Raw genomic sequence first — 14,032 nt, 5'->3', positions numbered from 1 at the left:
CAGCCCCCAAACCCTGCCCTCTGTACCTTTCTCACCACCCGCTTCCCTTCTCCTGTCATCCCCCTACCACCCGGGAAAAAAAGAGATTGCCCCCTCCTTCCACTAGCCCACCCTCCCACCCAAAGAACAACTTCTTCTGCGCAGCTTGTTTTCTAGGCAGCAGCGCTATTGTGATGTCATCGGGGGGCATTGTGACAAGCCGCCAGTGTTCCGTCTCTTCATGTTGTGCACAGTTCAAACGGAAAATACATCAACAGGCAGACTACAGAAAAGCTTACTATCAAAGGTTAGAGGGGGGCTTTCTCAGAGGGCTTTTTACAGTTTTTCTATTCCCAATTAGCCGTTTAAGTGTACTTATTGAAAGTAGTAATTCTTTCATAGGCCGCCCTTTCTTAGTATTTGACGTTCCTTATATTGCGGTATGAGGCTTCGCAGTAGGTTGCAAACATTCATCACCCATGACTGTCCCCAATTGAGCTCAGAAGCTCAATGTCTATCATGACCTCTCTTTTAGAATGTCCAAGAGCAAGCAAACTATTCCTCCAGGAGAGGGCGCCAACAGACTACTAAAGAGATCATCATTACTCAAAGAAAACCCCAAAAACCAATGCATGATAGGAATAAACAGGTAACTTTCTTTGGAGTGGAAGCGGAGAGATCGCACCAGATGCCAATTCTAGATCTTATCACACCTGTGGTCACTGCAGCAGCAGGTGAATCCACTTTGTCCAAAAGGGATCTATTCCATTCAATTGCAAATGATCTAGATAAGACAGAGAACTGCAGCACGGGGACATAGCCGAGTTGGTCAGGTTGAGTGGTGATGAGTTTGCTATTTGGATGAATAAAGAAAGTCAAAAGTGTGAAAGATAAAAAACAAAAGGAGGAAGTGTGAAAAGTGAATGGGCCAAATTGAGGTGCATATGAAGACGTATGCTTTCTTCCAATTCATTAAATCGGGCTAATATGAATCAGGTGAATTGAGTTCTGCTTTTGGAAACTGGGTTAAGAAGGGGTGCACCGTTCCTGGAGGTACTGCAATACCAGGTCAATGCGTGGAGTGGACAGAGCAAGCTCTTTTTCCATCTCCCTGTTCTAAAAATCCATTTAATATATGGTCCCCAGATAGGGGACGTATCAGATATTAAACTGATAAGAACAGATACTACACTTGATCTTAGCCAAAAGGCCGAGAAGCGATAACCAGAATTGGTTTGGGCCTCGAGTGGCACCCTGGCCTATGCCGGACACATCTTAGGGAGAGAGAGCGAGAGGGAGACAAACCCACGCCTACACAAGACATTTTGTCACCCAAGCCAACCCTTGAAAAGGCTGCTTTGCAGAGCAAAAACAAGAAGAATGGTGCGTTTTGCAGCCGCCGCCCACTGCAATGAATCTGAATAACTCCTCCTTTAGGGCGCAAGCAACTCCCCTCCCCCTTGCAGTCTTTCCAATTCACGATACAAAAAGACGGACAGGACAGGTTGCCTGACTTTCCGTCACTGCCACCCTTTGCCATCCTTACCCGTAGAAAGCCCTTTCATCATCCCCAAACCCTAATCTTTTCCCTTTCCTTCCCAGCCCCCAAACCCTGCCCTCTGTACCTTTCTCACCACCCGCTTCCCTTCTCCTGTCATCCCCCTACCACCCGGGAAAAAAAGAGATTGCCCCCTCCTTCCACTAGCCCACCCTCCCACCCAAAGAACAACTTCTTCTGCGCAGCTTGTTTTCTAGGCAGCAGCGCTATTGTGATGTCATCGGGGGGCATTGTGACAAGCCGCCAGTGTTCCGTCTCTTCATGTTGTGCACAGTTCAAACGGAAAATACATCAACAGGCAGACTACAGAAAAGCTTACTATCAAAGGTTAGAGGGGGGCTTTCTCAGAGGGCTTTTTACAGTTTTTCTATTCCCAATTAGCCGTTTAAGTGTACTTATTGAAAGTAGTAATTCTTTCATAGGCCGCCCTTTCTTAGTATTTGACGTTCCTTATATTGCGGTATGAGGCTTCGCAGTAGGTTGCAAACATTCATCACCCATGACTGTCCCCAATTGAGCTCAGAAGCTCAATGTCTATCATGACCTCTCTTTTAGAATGTCCAAGAGCAAGCAAACTATTCCTCCAGGAGAGGGCGCCAACAGACTACTAAAGAGATCATCATTACTCAAAGAAAACCCCAAAAACCAATGCATGATAGGAATAAACAGGTAACTTTCTTTGGAGTGGAAGCGGAGAGATCGCACCAGATGCCAATTCTAGATCTTATCACACCTGTGGTCACTGCAGCAGCAGGTGAATCCACTTTGTCCAAAAGGGATCTATTCCATTCAATTGCAAATGATCTAGATAAGACAGAGAACTGCAGCACGGGGACATAGCCGAGTTGGTCAGGTTGAGTGGTGATGAGTTTGCTATTTGGATGAATAAAGAAAGTCAAAAGTGTGAAAGATAAAAAACAAAAGGAGGAAGTGTGAAAAGTGAATGGGCCAAATTGAGGTGCATATGAAGACGTATGCTTTCTTCCAATTCATTAAATCGGGCTAATATGAATCAGGTGAATTGAGTTCTGCTTTTGGAAACTGGGTTAAGAAGGGGTGCACCGTTCCTGGAGGTACTGCAATACCAGGTCAATGCGTGGAGTGGACAGAGCAAGCTCTTTTTCCATCTCCCTGTTCTAAAAATCCATTTAATATATGGTCCCCAGATAGGGGACGTATCAGATATTAAACTGATAAGAACAGATACTACACTTGATCTTAGCCAAAAGGCCGAGAAGCGATAACCAGAATTGGTTTGGGCCTCGAGTGGCACCCTGGCCTATGCCGGACACATCTTAGGGAGAGAGAGCGAGAGGGAGACAAACCCACGCCTACACAAGACATTTTGTCACCCAAGCCAACCCTTGAAAAGGCTGCTTTGCAGAGCAAAAACAAGAAGAATGGTGCGTTTTGCAGCCGCCGCCCACTGCAATGAATCTGAATAACTCCTCCTTTAGGGCGCAAGCAACTCCCCTCCCCCTTGCAGTCTTTCCAATTCACGATACAAAAAGACGGACAGGACAGGTTGCCTGACTTTCCGTCACTGCCACCCTTTGCCATCCTTACCCGTAGAAAGCCCTTTCATCATCCCCAAACCCTAATCTTTTCCCTTTCCTTCCCAGCCCCCAAACCCTGCCCTCTGTACCTTTCTCACCACCCGCTTCCCTTCTCCTGTCATCCCCCTACCACCCGGGAAAAAAAGAGATTGCCCCCTCCTTCCACTAGCCCACCCTCCCACCCAAAGAACATCTTCTTCTGCGCAGCTTGTTTTCTAGGCAGCAGCGCTATTGTGATGTCATCGGGGGGCATTGTGACAAGCCGCCAGTGTTCCGTCTCTTCATGTTGTGCACAGTTCAAACGGAAAATACATCAACAGGCAGACTACAGAAAAGCTTACTATCAAAGGTTAGAGGGGGGCTTTCTCAGAGGGCTTTTTACAGTTTTTCTATTCCCAATTAGCCGTTTAAGTGTACTTATTGAAAGTAGTAATTCTTTCATAGGCCGCCCTTTCTTAGTATTTGACGTTCCTTATATTGCGGTATGAGGCTTCGCAGTAGGTTGCAAACATTCATCACCCATGACTGTCCCCAATTGAGCTCAGAAGCTCAATGTCTATCATGACCTCTCTTTTAGAATGTCCAAGAGCAAGCAAACTATTCCTCCAGGAGAGGGCGCCAACAGACTACTAAAGAGATCATCATTACTCAAAGAAAACCCCAAAAACCAATGCATGATAGGAATAAACAGGTAACTTTCTTTGGAGTGGAAGCGGAGAGATCGCACCAGATGCCAATTCTAGATCTTATCACACCTGTGGTCACTGCAGCAGCAGGTGAATCCACTTTGTCCAAAAGGGATCTATTCCATTCAATTGCAAATGATCTAGATAAGACAGAGAACTGCAGCACGGGGACATAGCCGAGTTGGTCAGGTTGAGTGGTGATGAGTTTGCTATTTGGATGAATAAAGAAAGTCAAAAGTGTGAAAGATAAAAAACAAAAGGAGGAAGTGTGAAAAGTGAATGGGCCAAATTGAGGTGCATATGAAGACGTATGCTTTCTTCCAATTCATTAAATCGGGCTAATATGAATCAGGTGAATTGAGTTCTGCTTTTGGAAACTGGGTTAAGAAGGGGTGCACCGTTCCTGGAGGTACTGCAATACCAGGTCAATGCGTGGAGTGGACAGAGCAAGCTCTTTTTCCATCTCCCTGTTCTAAAAATCCATTTAATATATGGTCCCCAGATAGGGGACGTATCAGATATTAAACTGATAAGAACAGATACTACACTTGATCTTAGCCAAAAGGCCGAGAAGCGATAACCAGAATTGGTTTGGGCCTCGAGTGGCACCCTGGCCTATGCCGGACACATCTTAGGGAGAGAGAGCGAGAGGGAGACAAACCCACGCCTACACAAGACATTTTGTCACCCAAGCCAACCCTTGAAAAGGCTGCTTTGCAGAGCAAAAACAAGAAGAATGGTGCGTTTTGCAGCCGCCGCCCACTGCAATGAATCTGAATAACTCCTCCTTTAGGGCGCAAGCAACTCCCCTCCCCCTTGCAGTCTTTCCAATTCACGATACAAAAAGACGGACAGGACAGGTTGCCTGACTTTCCGTCACTGCCACCCTTTGCCATCCTTACCCGTAGAAAGCCCTTTCATCATCCCCAAACCCTAATCTTTTCCCTTTCCTTCCCAGCCCCCAAACCCTGCCCTCTGTACCTTTCTCACCACCCGCTTCCCTTCTCCTGTCATCCCCCTACCACCCGGGAAAAAAAGAGATTGCCCCCTCCTTCCACTAGCCCACCCTCCCACCCAAAGAACAACTTCTTCTGCGCAGCTTGTTTTCTAGGCAGCAGCGCTATTGTGATGTCATCGGGGGGCATTGTGACAAGCCGCCAGTGTTCCGTCTCTTCATGTTGTGCACAGTTCAAACGGAAAATACATCAACAGGCAGACTACAGAAAAGCTTACTATCAAAGGTTAGAGGGGGGCTTTCTCAGAGGGCTTTTTACAGTTTTTCTATTCCCAATTAGCCGTTTAAGTGTACTTATTGAAAGTAGTAATTCTTTCATAGGCCGCCCTTTCTTAGTATTTGACGTTCCTTATATTGCGGTATGAGGCTTCGCAGTAGGTTGCAAACATTCATCACCCATGACTGTCCCCAATTGAGCTCAGAAGCTCAATGTCTATCATGACCTCTCTTTTAGAATGTCCAAGAGCAAGCAAACTATTCCTCCAGGAGAGGGCGCCAACAGACTACTAAAGAGATCATCATTACTCAAAGAAAACCCCAAAAACCAATGCATGATAGGAATAAACAGGTAACTTTCTTTGGAGTGGAAGCGGAGAGATCGCACCAGATGCCAATTCTAGATCTTATCACACCTGTGGTCACTGCAGCAGCAGGTGAATCCACTTTGTCCAAAAGGGATCTATTCCATTCAATTGCAAATGATCTAGATAAGACAGAGAACTGCAGCACGGGGACATAGCCGAGTTGGTCAGGTTGAGTGGTGATGAGTTTGCTATTTGGATGAATAAAGAAAGTCAAAAGTGTGAAAGATAAAAAACAAAAGGAGGAAGTGTGAAAAGTGAATGGGCCAAATTGAGGTGCATATGAAGACGTATGCTTTCTTCCAATTCATTAAATCGGGCTAATATGAATCAGGTGAATTGAGTTCTGCTTTTGGAAACTGGGTTAAGAAGGGGTGCACCGTTCCTGGAGGTACTGCAATACCAGGTCAATGCGTGGAGTGGACAGAGCAAGCTCTTTTTCCATCTCCCTGTTCTAAAAATCCATTTAATATATGGTCCCCAGATAGGGGACGTATCAGATATTAAACTGATAAGAACAGATACTACACTTGATCTTAGCCAAAAGGCCGAGAAGCGATAACCAGAATTGGTTTGGGCCTCGAGTGGCACCCTGGCCTATGCCGGACACATCTTAGGGAGAGAGAGCGAGAGGGAGACAAACCCACGCCTACACAAGACATTTTGTCACCCAAGCCAACCCTTGAAAAGGCTGCTTTGCAGAGCAAAAACAAGAAGAATGGTGCGTTTTGCAGCCGCCGCCCACTGCAATGAATCTGAATAACTCCTCCTTTAGGGCGCAAGCAACTCCCCTCCCCCTTGCAGTCTTTCCAATTCACGATACAAAAAGACGGACAGGACAGGTTGCCTGACTTTCCGTCACTGCCACCCTTTGCCATCCTTACCCGTAGAAAGCCCTTTCATCATCCCCAAACCCTAATCTTTTCCCTTTCCTTCCCAGCCCCCAAACCCTGCCCTCTGTACCTTTCTCACCACCCGCTTCCCTTCTCCTGTCATCCCCCTACCACCCGGGAAAAAAAGAGATTGCCCCCTCCTTCCACTAGCCCACCCTCCCACCCAAAGAACAACTTCTTCTGCGCAGCTTGTTTTCTAGGCAGCAGCGCTATTGTGATGTCATCGGGGGGCATTGTGACAAGCCGCCAGTGTTCCGTCTCTTCATGTTGTGCACAGTTCAAACGGAAAATACATCAACAGGCAGACTACAGAAAAGCTTACTATCAAAGGTTAGAGGGGGGCTTTCTCAGAGGGCTTTTTACAGTTTTTCTATTCCCAATTAGCCGTTTAAGTGTACTTATTGAAAGTAGTAATTCTTTCATAGGCCGCCCTTTCTTAGTATTTGACGTTCCTTATATTGCGGTATGAGGCTTCGCAGTAGGTTGCAAACATTCATCACCCATGACTGTCCCCAATTGAGCTCAGAAGCTCAATGTCTATCATGACCTCTCTTTTAGAATGTCCAAGAGCAAGCAAACTATTCCTCCAGGAGAGGGCGCCAACAGACTACTAAAGAGATCATCATTACTCAAAGAAAACCCCAAAAACCAATGCATGATAGGAATAAACAGGTAACTTTCTTTGGAGTGGAAGCGGAGAGATCGCACCAGATGCCAATTCTAGATCTTATCACACCTGTGGTCACTGCAGCAGCAGGTGAATCCACTTTGTCCAAAAGGGATCTATTCCATTCAATTGCAAATGATCTAGATAAGACAGAGAACTGCAGCACGGGGACATAGCCGAGTTGGTCAGGTTGAGTGGTGATGAGTTTGCTATTTGGATGAATAAAGAAAGTCAAAAGTGTGAAAGATAAAAAACAAAAGGAGGAAGTGTGAAAAGTGAATGGGCCAAATTGAGGTGCATATGAAGACGTATGCTTTCTTCCAATTCATTAAATCGGGCTAATATGAATCAGGTGAATTGAGTTCTGCTTTTGGAAACTGGGTTAAGAAGGGGTGCACCGTTCCTGGAGGTACTGCAATACCAGGTCAATGCGTGAAGTGGACAGAGCAAGCTCTTTTTCCATCTCCCTGTTCTAAAAATCCATTTAATATATGGTCCCCAGATAGGGGACGTATCAGATATTAAACTGATAAGAACAGATACTACACTTGATCTTAGCCAAAAGGCCGAGAAGCGATAACCAGAATTGGTTTGGGCCTCGAGTGGCACCCTGGCCTATGCCGGACACATCTTAGGGAGAGAGAGCGAGAGGGAGACAAACCCACGCCTACACAAGACATTTTGTCACCCAAGCCAACCCTTGAAAAGGCTGCTTTGCAGAGCAAAAACAAGAAGAATGGTGCGTTTTGCAGCCGCCGCCCACTGCAATGAATCTGAATAACTCCTCCTTTAGGGCGCAAGCAACTCCCCTCCCCCTTGCAGTCTTTCCAATTCACGATACAAAAAGACGGACAGGACAGGTTGCCTGACTTTCCGTCACTGCCACCCTTTGCCATCCTTACCCGTAGAAAGCCCTTTCATCATCCCCAAACCCTAATCTTTTCCCTTTCCTTCCCAGCCCCCAAACCCTGCCCTCTGTACCTTTCTCACCACCCGCTTCCCTTCTCCTGTCATCCCCCTACCACCCGGGAAAAAAAGAGATTGCCCCCTCCTTCCACTAGCCCACCCTCCCACCCAAAGAACAACTTCTTCTGCGCAGCTTGTTTTCTAGGCAGCAGCGCTATTGTGATGTCATCGGGGGGCATTGTGACAAGCCGCCAGTGTTCCGTCTCTTCATGTTGTGCACAGTTCAAACGGAAAATACATCAACAGGCAGACTACAGAAAAGCTTACTATCAAAGGTTAGAGGGGGGCTTTCTCAGAGGGCTTTTTACAGTTTTTCTATTCCCAATTAGCCGTTTAAGTGTACTTATTGAAAGTAGTAATTCTTTCATAGGCCGCCCTTTCTTAGTATTTGACGTTCCTTATATTGCGGTATGAGGCTTCGCAGTAGGTTGCAAACATTCATCACCCATGACTGTCCCCAATTGAGCTCAGAAGCTCAATGTCTATCATGACCTCTCTTTTAGAATGTCCAAGAGCAAGCAAACTATTCCTCCAGGAGAGGGCGCCAACAGACTACTAAAGAGATCATCATTACTCAAAGAAAACCCCAAAAACCAATGCATGATAGGAATAAACAGGTAACTTTCTTTGGAGTGGAAGCGGAGAGATCGCACCAGATGCCAATTCTAGATCTTATCACACCTGTGGTCACTGCAGCAGCAGGTGAATCCACTTTGTCCAAAAGGGATCTATTCCATTCAATTGCAAATGATCTAGATAAGACAGAGAACTGCAGCACGGGGACATAGCCGAGTTGGTCAGGTTGAGTGGTGATGAGTTTGCTATTTGGATGAATAAAGAAAGTCAAAAGTGTGAAAGATAAAAAACAAAAGGAGGAAGTGTGAAAAGTGAATGGGCCAAATTGAGGTGCATATGAAGACGTATGCTTTCTTCCAATTCATTAAATCGGGCTAATATGAATCAGGTGAATTGAGTTCTGCTTTTGGAAACTGGGTTAAGAAGGGGTGCACCGTTCCTGGAGGTACTGCAATACCAGGTCAATGCGTGGAGTGGACAGAGCAAGCTCTTTTTCCATCTCCCTGTTCTAAAAATCCATTTAATATATGGTCCCCAGATAGGGGACGTATCAGATATTAAACTGATAAGAACAGATACTACACTTGATCTTAGCCAAAAGGCCGAGAAGCGATAACCAGAATTGGTTTGGGCCTCGAGTGGCACCCTGGCCTATGCCGGACACATCTTAGGGAGAGAGAGCGAGAGGGAGACAAACCCACGCCTACACAAGACATTTTGTCACCCAAGCCAACCCTTGAAAAGGCTGCTTTGCAGAGCAAAAACAAGAAGAATGGTGCGTTTTGCAGCCGCCGCCCACTGCAATGAATCTGAATAACTCCTCCTTTAGGGCGCAAGCAACTCCCCTCCCCCTTGCAGTCTTTCCAATTCACGATACAAAAAGACGGACAGGACAGGTTGCCTGACTTTCCGTCACTGCCACCCTTTGCCATCCTTACCCGTAGAAAGCCCTTTCATCATCCCCAAACCCTAATCTTTTCCCTTTCCTTCCCAGCCCCCAAACCCTGCCCTCTGTACCTTTCTCACCACCCGCTTCCCTTCTCCTGTCATCCCCCTACCACCCGGGAAAAAAAGAGATTGCCCCCTCCTTCCACTAGCCCACCCTCCCACCCAAAGAACAACTTCTTCTGCGCAGCTTGTTTTCTAGGCAGCAGCGCTATTGTGATGTCATCGGGGGGCATTGTGACAAGCCGCCAGTGTTCCGTCTCTTCATGTTGTGCACAGTTCAAACGGAAAATACATCAACAGGCAGACTACAGAAAAGCTTACTATCAAAGGTTAGAGGGGGGCTTTCTCAGAGGGCTTTTTACAGTTTTTCTATTCCCAATTAGCCGTTTAAGTGTACTTATTGAAAGTAGTAATTCTTTCATAGGCCGCCCTTTCTTAGTATTTGACGTTCCTTATATTGCGGTATGAGGCTTCGCAGTAGGTTGCAAACATTCATCACCCATGACTGTCCCCAATTGAGCTCAGAAGCTCAATGTCTATCATGACCTCTCTTTTAGAATGTCCAAGAGCAAGCAAACTATTCCTCCAGGAGAGGGCGCCAACAGACTACTAAAGAGATCATCATTACTCAAAGAAAACCCCAAAAACCAATGCATGATAGGAATAAACAGGTAACTTTCTTTGGAGTGGAAGCGGAGAGATCGCACCAGATGCCAATTCTAGATCTTATCACACCTGTGGTCACTGCAGCAGCAGGTGAATCCACTTTGTCCAAAAGGGATCTATTCCATTCAATTGCAAATGATCTAGATAAGACAGAGAACTGCAGCACGGGGACATAGCCGAGTTGGTCAGGTTGAGTGGTGATGAGTTTGCTATTTGGATGAATAAAGAAAGTCAAAAGTGTGAAAGATAAAAAACAAAAGGAGGAAGTGTGAAAAGTGAATGGGCCAAATTGAGGTGCATATGAAGACGTATGCTTTCTTCCAATTCATTAAATCGGGCTAATATGAATCAGGTGAATTGAGTTCTGCTTTTGGAAACTGGGTTAAGAAGGGGTGCACCGTTCCTGGAGGTACTGCAATACCAGGTCAATGCGTGGAGTGGACAGAGCAAGCTCTTTTTCCATCTCCCTGTTCTAAAAATCCATTTAATATATGGTCCCCAGATAGGGGACGTATCAGATATTAAACTGATAAGAACAGATACTACACTTGATCTTAGCCAAAAGGCCGAGAAGCGATAACCAGAATTGGTTTGGGCCTCGAGTGGCACCCTGGCCTATGCCGGACACATCTTAGGGAGAGAGAGCGAGAGGGAGACAAACCCACGCCTACACAAGACATTTTGTCACCCAAGCCAACCCTTGAAAAGGCTGCTTTGCAGAGCAAAAACAAGAAGAATGGTGCGTTTTGCAGCCGCCGCCCACTGCAATGAATCTGAATAACTCCTCCTTTAGGGCGCAAGCAACTCCCCTCCCCCTTGCAGTCTTTCCAATTCACGATACAAAAAGACGGACAGGACAGGTTGCCTGACTTTCCGTCACTGCCACCCTTTGCCATCCTTACCCGTAGAAAGCCCTTTCATCATCCCCAAACCCTAATCTTTTCCCTTTCCTTCCCAGCCCCCAAACCCTGCCCTCTGTACCTTTCTCACCACCCGCTTCCCTTCTCCTGTCATCCCCCTACCACCCGGGAAAAAAAGAGATTGCCCCCTCCTTCCACTAGCCCACCCTCCCACCCAAAGAACAACTTCTTCTGCGCAGCTTGTTTTCTAGGCAGCAGCGCTATTGTGATGTCATCGGGGGGCATTGTGACAAGCCGCCAGTGTTCCGTCTCTTCATGTTGTGCACAGTTCAAACGGAAAATACATCAACAGGCAGACTACAGAAAAGCTTACTATCAAAGGTTAGAGGGGGGCTTTCTCAGAGGGCTTTTTACAGTTTTTCTATTCCCAATTAGCCGTTTAAGTGTACTTATTGAAAGTAGTAATTCTTTCATAGGCCGCCCTTTCTTAGTATTTGACGTTCCTTATATTGCGGTATGAGGCTTCGCAGTAGGTTGCAAACATTCATCACCCATGACTGTCCCCAATTGAGCTCAGAAGCTCAATGTCTATCATGACCTCTCTTTTAGAATGTCCAAGAGCAAGCAAACTATTCCTCCAGGAGAGGGCGCCAACAGACTACTAAAGAGATCATCATTACTCAAAGAAAACCCCAAAAACCAATGCATGATAGGAATAAACAGGTAACTTTCTTTGGAGTGGAAGCGGAGAGATCGCACCAGATGCCAATTCTAGATCTTATCACACCTGTGGTCACTGCAGCAGCAGGTGAATCCACTTTGTCCAAAAGGGATCTATTCCATTCAATTGCAAATGATCTAGATAAGACAGAGAACTGCAGCACGGGGACATAGCCGAGTTGGTCAGGTTGAGTGGTGATGAGTTTGCTATTTGGATGAATAAAGAAAGTCAAAAGTGTGAAAGATAAAAAACAAAAGGAGGAAGTGTGAAAAGTGAATGGGCCAAATTGAGGTGCATATGAAGACGTATGCTTTCTTCCAATTCATTAAATCGGGCTAATATGAATCAGGTGAATTGAGTTCTGCTTTTGGAAACTGGGTTAAGAAGGGGTGCACCGTTCCTGGAGGTACTGCAATACCAGGTCAATGCGTGGAGTGGACAGAGCAAGCTCTTTTTCCATCTCCCTGTTCTAAAAATCCATTTAATATATGGTCCCCAGATAGGGGACGTATCAGATATTAAACTGATAAGAACAGATACTACACTTGATCTTAGCCAAAAGGCCGAGAAGCGATAACCAGAATTGGTTTGGGCCTCGAGTGGCACCCTGGCCTATGCCGGACACATCTTAGGGAGAGAGAGCGAGAGGGAGACAAACCCACGCCTACACAAGACATTTTGTCACCCAAGCCAACCCTTGAAAAGGCTGCTTTGCAGAGCAAAAACAAGAAGAATGGTGCGTTTTGCAGCCGCCGCCCACTGCAATGAATCTGAATAACTCCTCCTTTAGGGCGCAAGCAACTCCCCTCCCCCTTGCAGTCTTTCCAATTCACGATACAAAAAGACGGACAGGACAGGTTGCCTGACTTTCCGTCACTGCCACCCTTTGCCATCCTTACCCGTAGAAAGCCCTTTCATCATCCCCAAACCCTAATCTTTTCCCTTTCCTTCCCAGCCCCCAAACCCTGCCCTCTGTACCTTTCTCACCACCCGCTTCCCTTCTCCTGTCATCCCCCTACCACCCGGGAAAAAAAGAGATTGCCCCCTCCTTCCACTAGCCCACCCTCCCACCCAAAGAACAACTTCTTCTGCGCAGCTTGTTTTCTAGGCAGCAGCGCTATTGTGATGTCATCGGGGGGCATTGTGACAAGCCGCCAGTGTTCCGTCTCTTCATGTTGTGCACAGTTCAAACGGAAAATACATCAACAGGCAGACTACAGAAAAGCTTACTATCAAAGGTTAGAGGGGGGCTTTCTCAGAGGGCTTTTTACAGTTTTTCTATTCCCAATTAGCCGTTTAAGTGTACTTATTGAAAGTAGTAATTCTTTCATAGGCCGCCCTTTCTTAGTATTTGACGTTCCTTATATTGCGGTATGAGGCTTCGCAGTAGGTTGCAAACATTCATCACCCATGACTGTCCCCAATTGAGCTCAGAAGCTCAATGTCTATCATGACCTCTCTTTTAGAATGTCCAAGAGCAAGCAAACTATTCCTCCAGGAGAGGGCGCCAACAGACTACTAAAGAGATCATCATTACTCAAAGAAAACCCCAAAAACCAATGCATGATAGGAATAAACAGGTAACTTTCTTTGGAGTGGAAGCGGAGAGATCGCACCAGATGCCAATTCTAGATCTTATCACACCTGTGGTCACTGCAGCAGCAGGTGAATCCACTTTGTCCAAAAGGGATCTATTCCATTCAATTGCAAATGATCTAGATAAGACAGAGAACTGCAGCACGGGGACATAGCCGAGTTGGTCAGGTTGAGTGGTGATGAGTTTGCTATTTGGATGAATAAAGAAAGTCAAAAGTGTGAAAGATAAAAAACAAAAGGAGGAAGTGTGAAAAGTGAATGGGCCAAATTGAGGTGCATATGAAGACGTATGCTTTCTTCCAATTCATTAAATCGGGCTAATATGAATCAGGTGAATTGAGTTCTGCTTTTGGAAACTGGGTTAAGAAGGGGTGCACCGTTCCTGGAGGTACTGCAATACCAGGTCAATGCGTGGAGTGGACAGAGCAAGCTCTTTTTCCATCTCCCTGTTCTAAAAATCCATTTAATATATGGTCCCCAGATAGGGGACGTATCAGATATTAAACTGATAAGAACAGATACTACACTTGATCTTAGCCAAAAGGCCGAGAAGCGATAACCAGAATTGGTTTGGGCCTCGAGTGGCACCCTGGCCTATGCCGGACACATCTTAGGGAGAGAGAGCGAGAGGGAGACAAACCCACGCCTACACAAGACATTTTGTCACCCAAGCCAACCCTTGAAAAGGCTGCTTTGCAGAGCAAAAACAAGAAGAATGGTGCGTTTTGCAGCCGCCGCCCACTGCAATGAATCTGAATAACTCC

At 46.2% G+C, this 14,032-nt stretch overlaps 9 non-coding genes across 9 annotated transcripts; all 9 read right to left on the bottom strand.

The window, feature by feature from the left end:
- Window positions 1-1,010: 1,010 nt before the first annotated feature.
- On the bottom strand, window positions 1,011-1,201 carry LOC142275957 (U2 spliceosomal RNA). Its single transcript, XR_012739508.1, has one exon. It is a non-coding gene; the product is annotated as a U2 spliceosomal RNA (small nuclear RNA).
- A 1,387-nt stretch (window positions 1,202-2,588) lies between these two features.
- Window positions 2,589-2,779, bottom strand: LOC142275956 (U2 spliceosomal RNA). The gene has a single exon (XR_012739507.1). It is a non-coding gene; the product is annotated as a U2 spliceosomal RNA (small nuclear RNA).
- A 1,387-nt stretch (window positions 2,780-4,166) lies between these two features.
- LOC142275955 (U2 spliceosomal RNA) lies at window positions 4,167-4,357 on the bottom strand. Its single transcript, XR_012739506.1, has one exon. It is a non-coding gene; the product is annotated as a U2 spliceosomal RNA (small nuclear RNA).
- A 1,387-nt stretch (window positions 4,358-5,744) lies between these two features.
- Window positions 5,745-5,935, bottom strand: LOC142275990 (U2 spliceosomal RNA). The gene has a single exon (XR_012739537.1). It is a non-coding gene; the product is annotated as a U2 spliceosomal RNA (small nuclear RNA).
- Window positions 5,936-7,322: 1,387 nt separating this feature from the next.
- Window positions 7,323-7,513, bottom strand: LOC142275985 (U2 spliceosomal RNA). The gene has a single exon (XR_012739533.1). It is a non-coding gene; the product is annotated as a U2 spliceosomal RNA (small nuclear RNA).
- Window positions 7,514-8,900: 1,387 nt separating this feature from the next.
- LOC142275989 (U2 spliceosomal RNA) lies at window positions 8,901-9,091 on the bottom strand. Its single transcript, XR_012739536.1, has one exon. It is a non-coding gene; the product is annotated as a U2 spliceosomal RNA (small nuclear RNA).
- A 1,387-nt stretch (window positions 9,092-10,478) lies between these two features.
- On the bottom strand, window positions 10,479-10,669 carry LOC142275978 (U2 spliceosomal RNA). Its single transcript, XR_012739527.1, has one exon. It is a non-coding gene; the product is annotated as a U2 spliceosomal RNA (small nuclear RNA).
- Window positions 10,670-12,056: 1,387 nt separating this feature from the next.
- Window positions 12,057-12,247, bottom strand: LOC142275966 (U2 spliceosomal RNA). Its single transcript, XR_012739516.1, has one exon. It is a non-coding gene; the product is annotated as a U2 spliceosomal RNA (small nuclear RNA).
- Window positions 12,248-13,634: 1,387 nt separating this feature from the next.
- On the bottom strand, window positions 13,635-13,825 carry LOC142275954 (U2 spliceosomal RNA). Its single transcript, XR_012739505.1, has one exon. It is a non-coding gene; the product is annotated as a U2 spliceosomal RNA (small nuclear RNA).
- Between the last annotated feature and the right edge of the window lie 207 nt (window positions 13,826-14,032).

Source organism: Anomaloglossus baeobatrachus, unplaced genomic scaffold, assembly GCF_048569485.1.
Source record: "Anomaloglossus baeobatrachus isolate aAnoBae1 unplaced genomic scaffold, aAnoBae1.hap1 Scaffold_3907, whole genome shotgun sequence".
In the NCBI taxonomy this organism is placed as follows: domain Eukaryota; kingdom Metazoa; phylum Chordata; class Amphibia; order Anura; family Aromobatidae; genus Anomaloglossus; species Anomaloglossus baeobatrachus.
The sequence above is the reverse complement of the archived record's forward strand: the minus strand, read 5'-3'. Positions and strand labels throughout refer to the sequence as shown.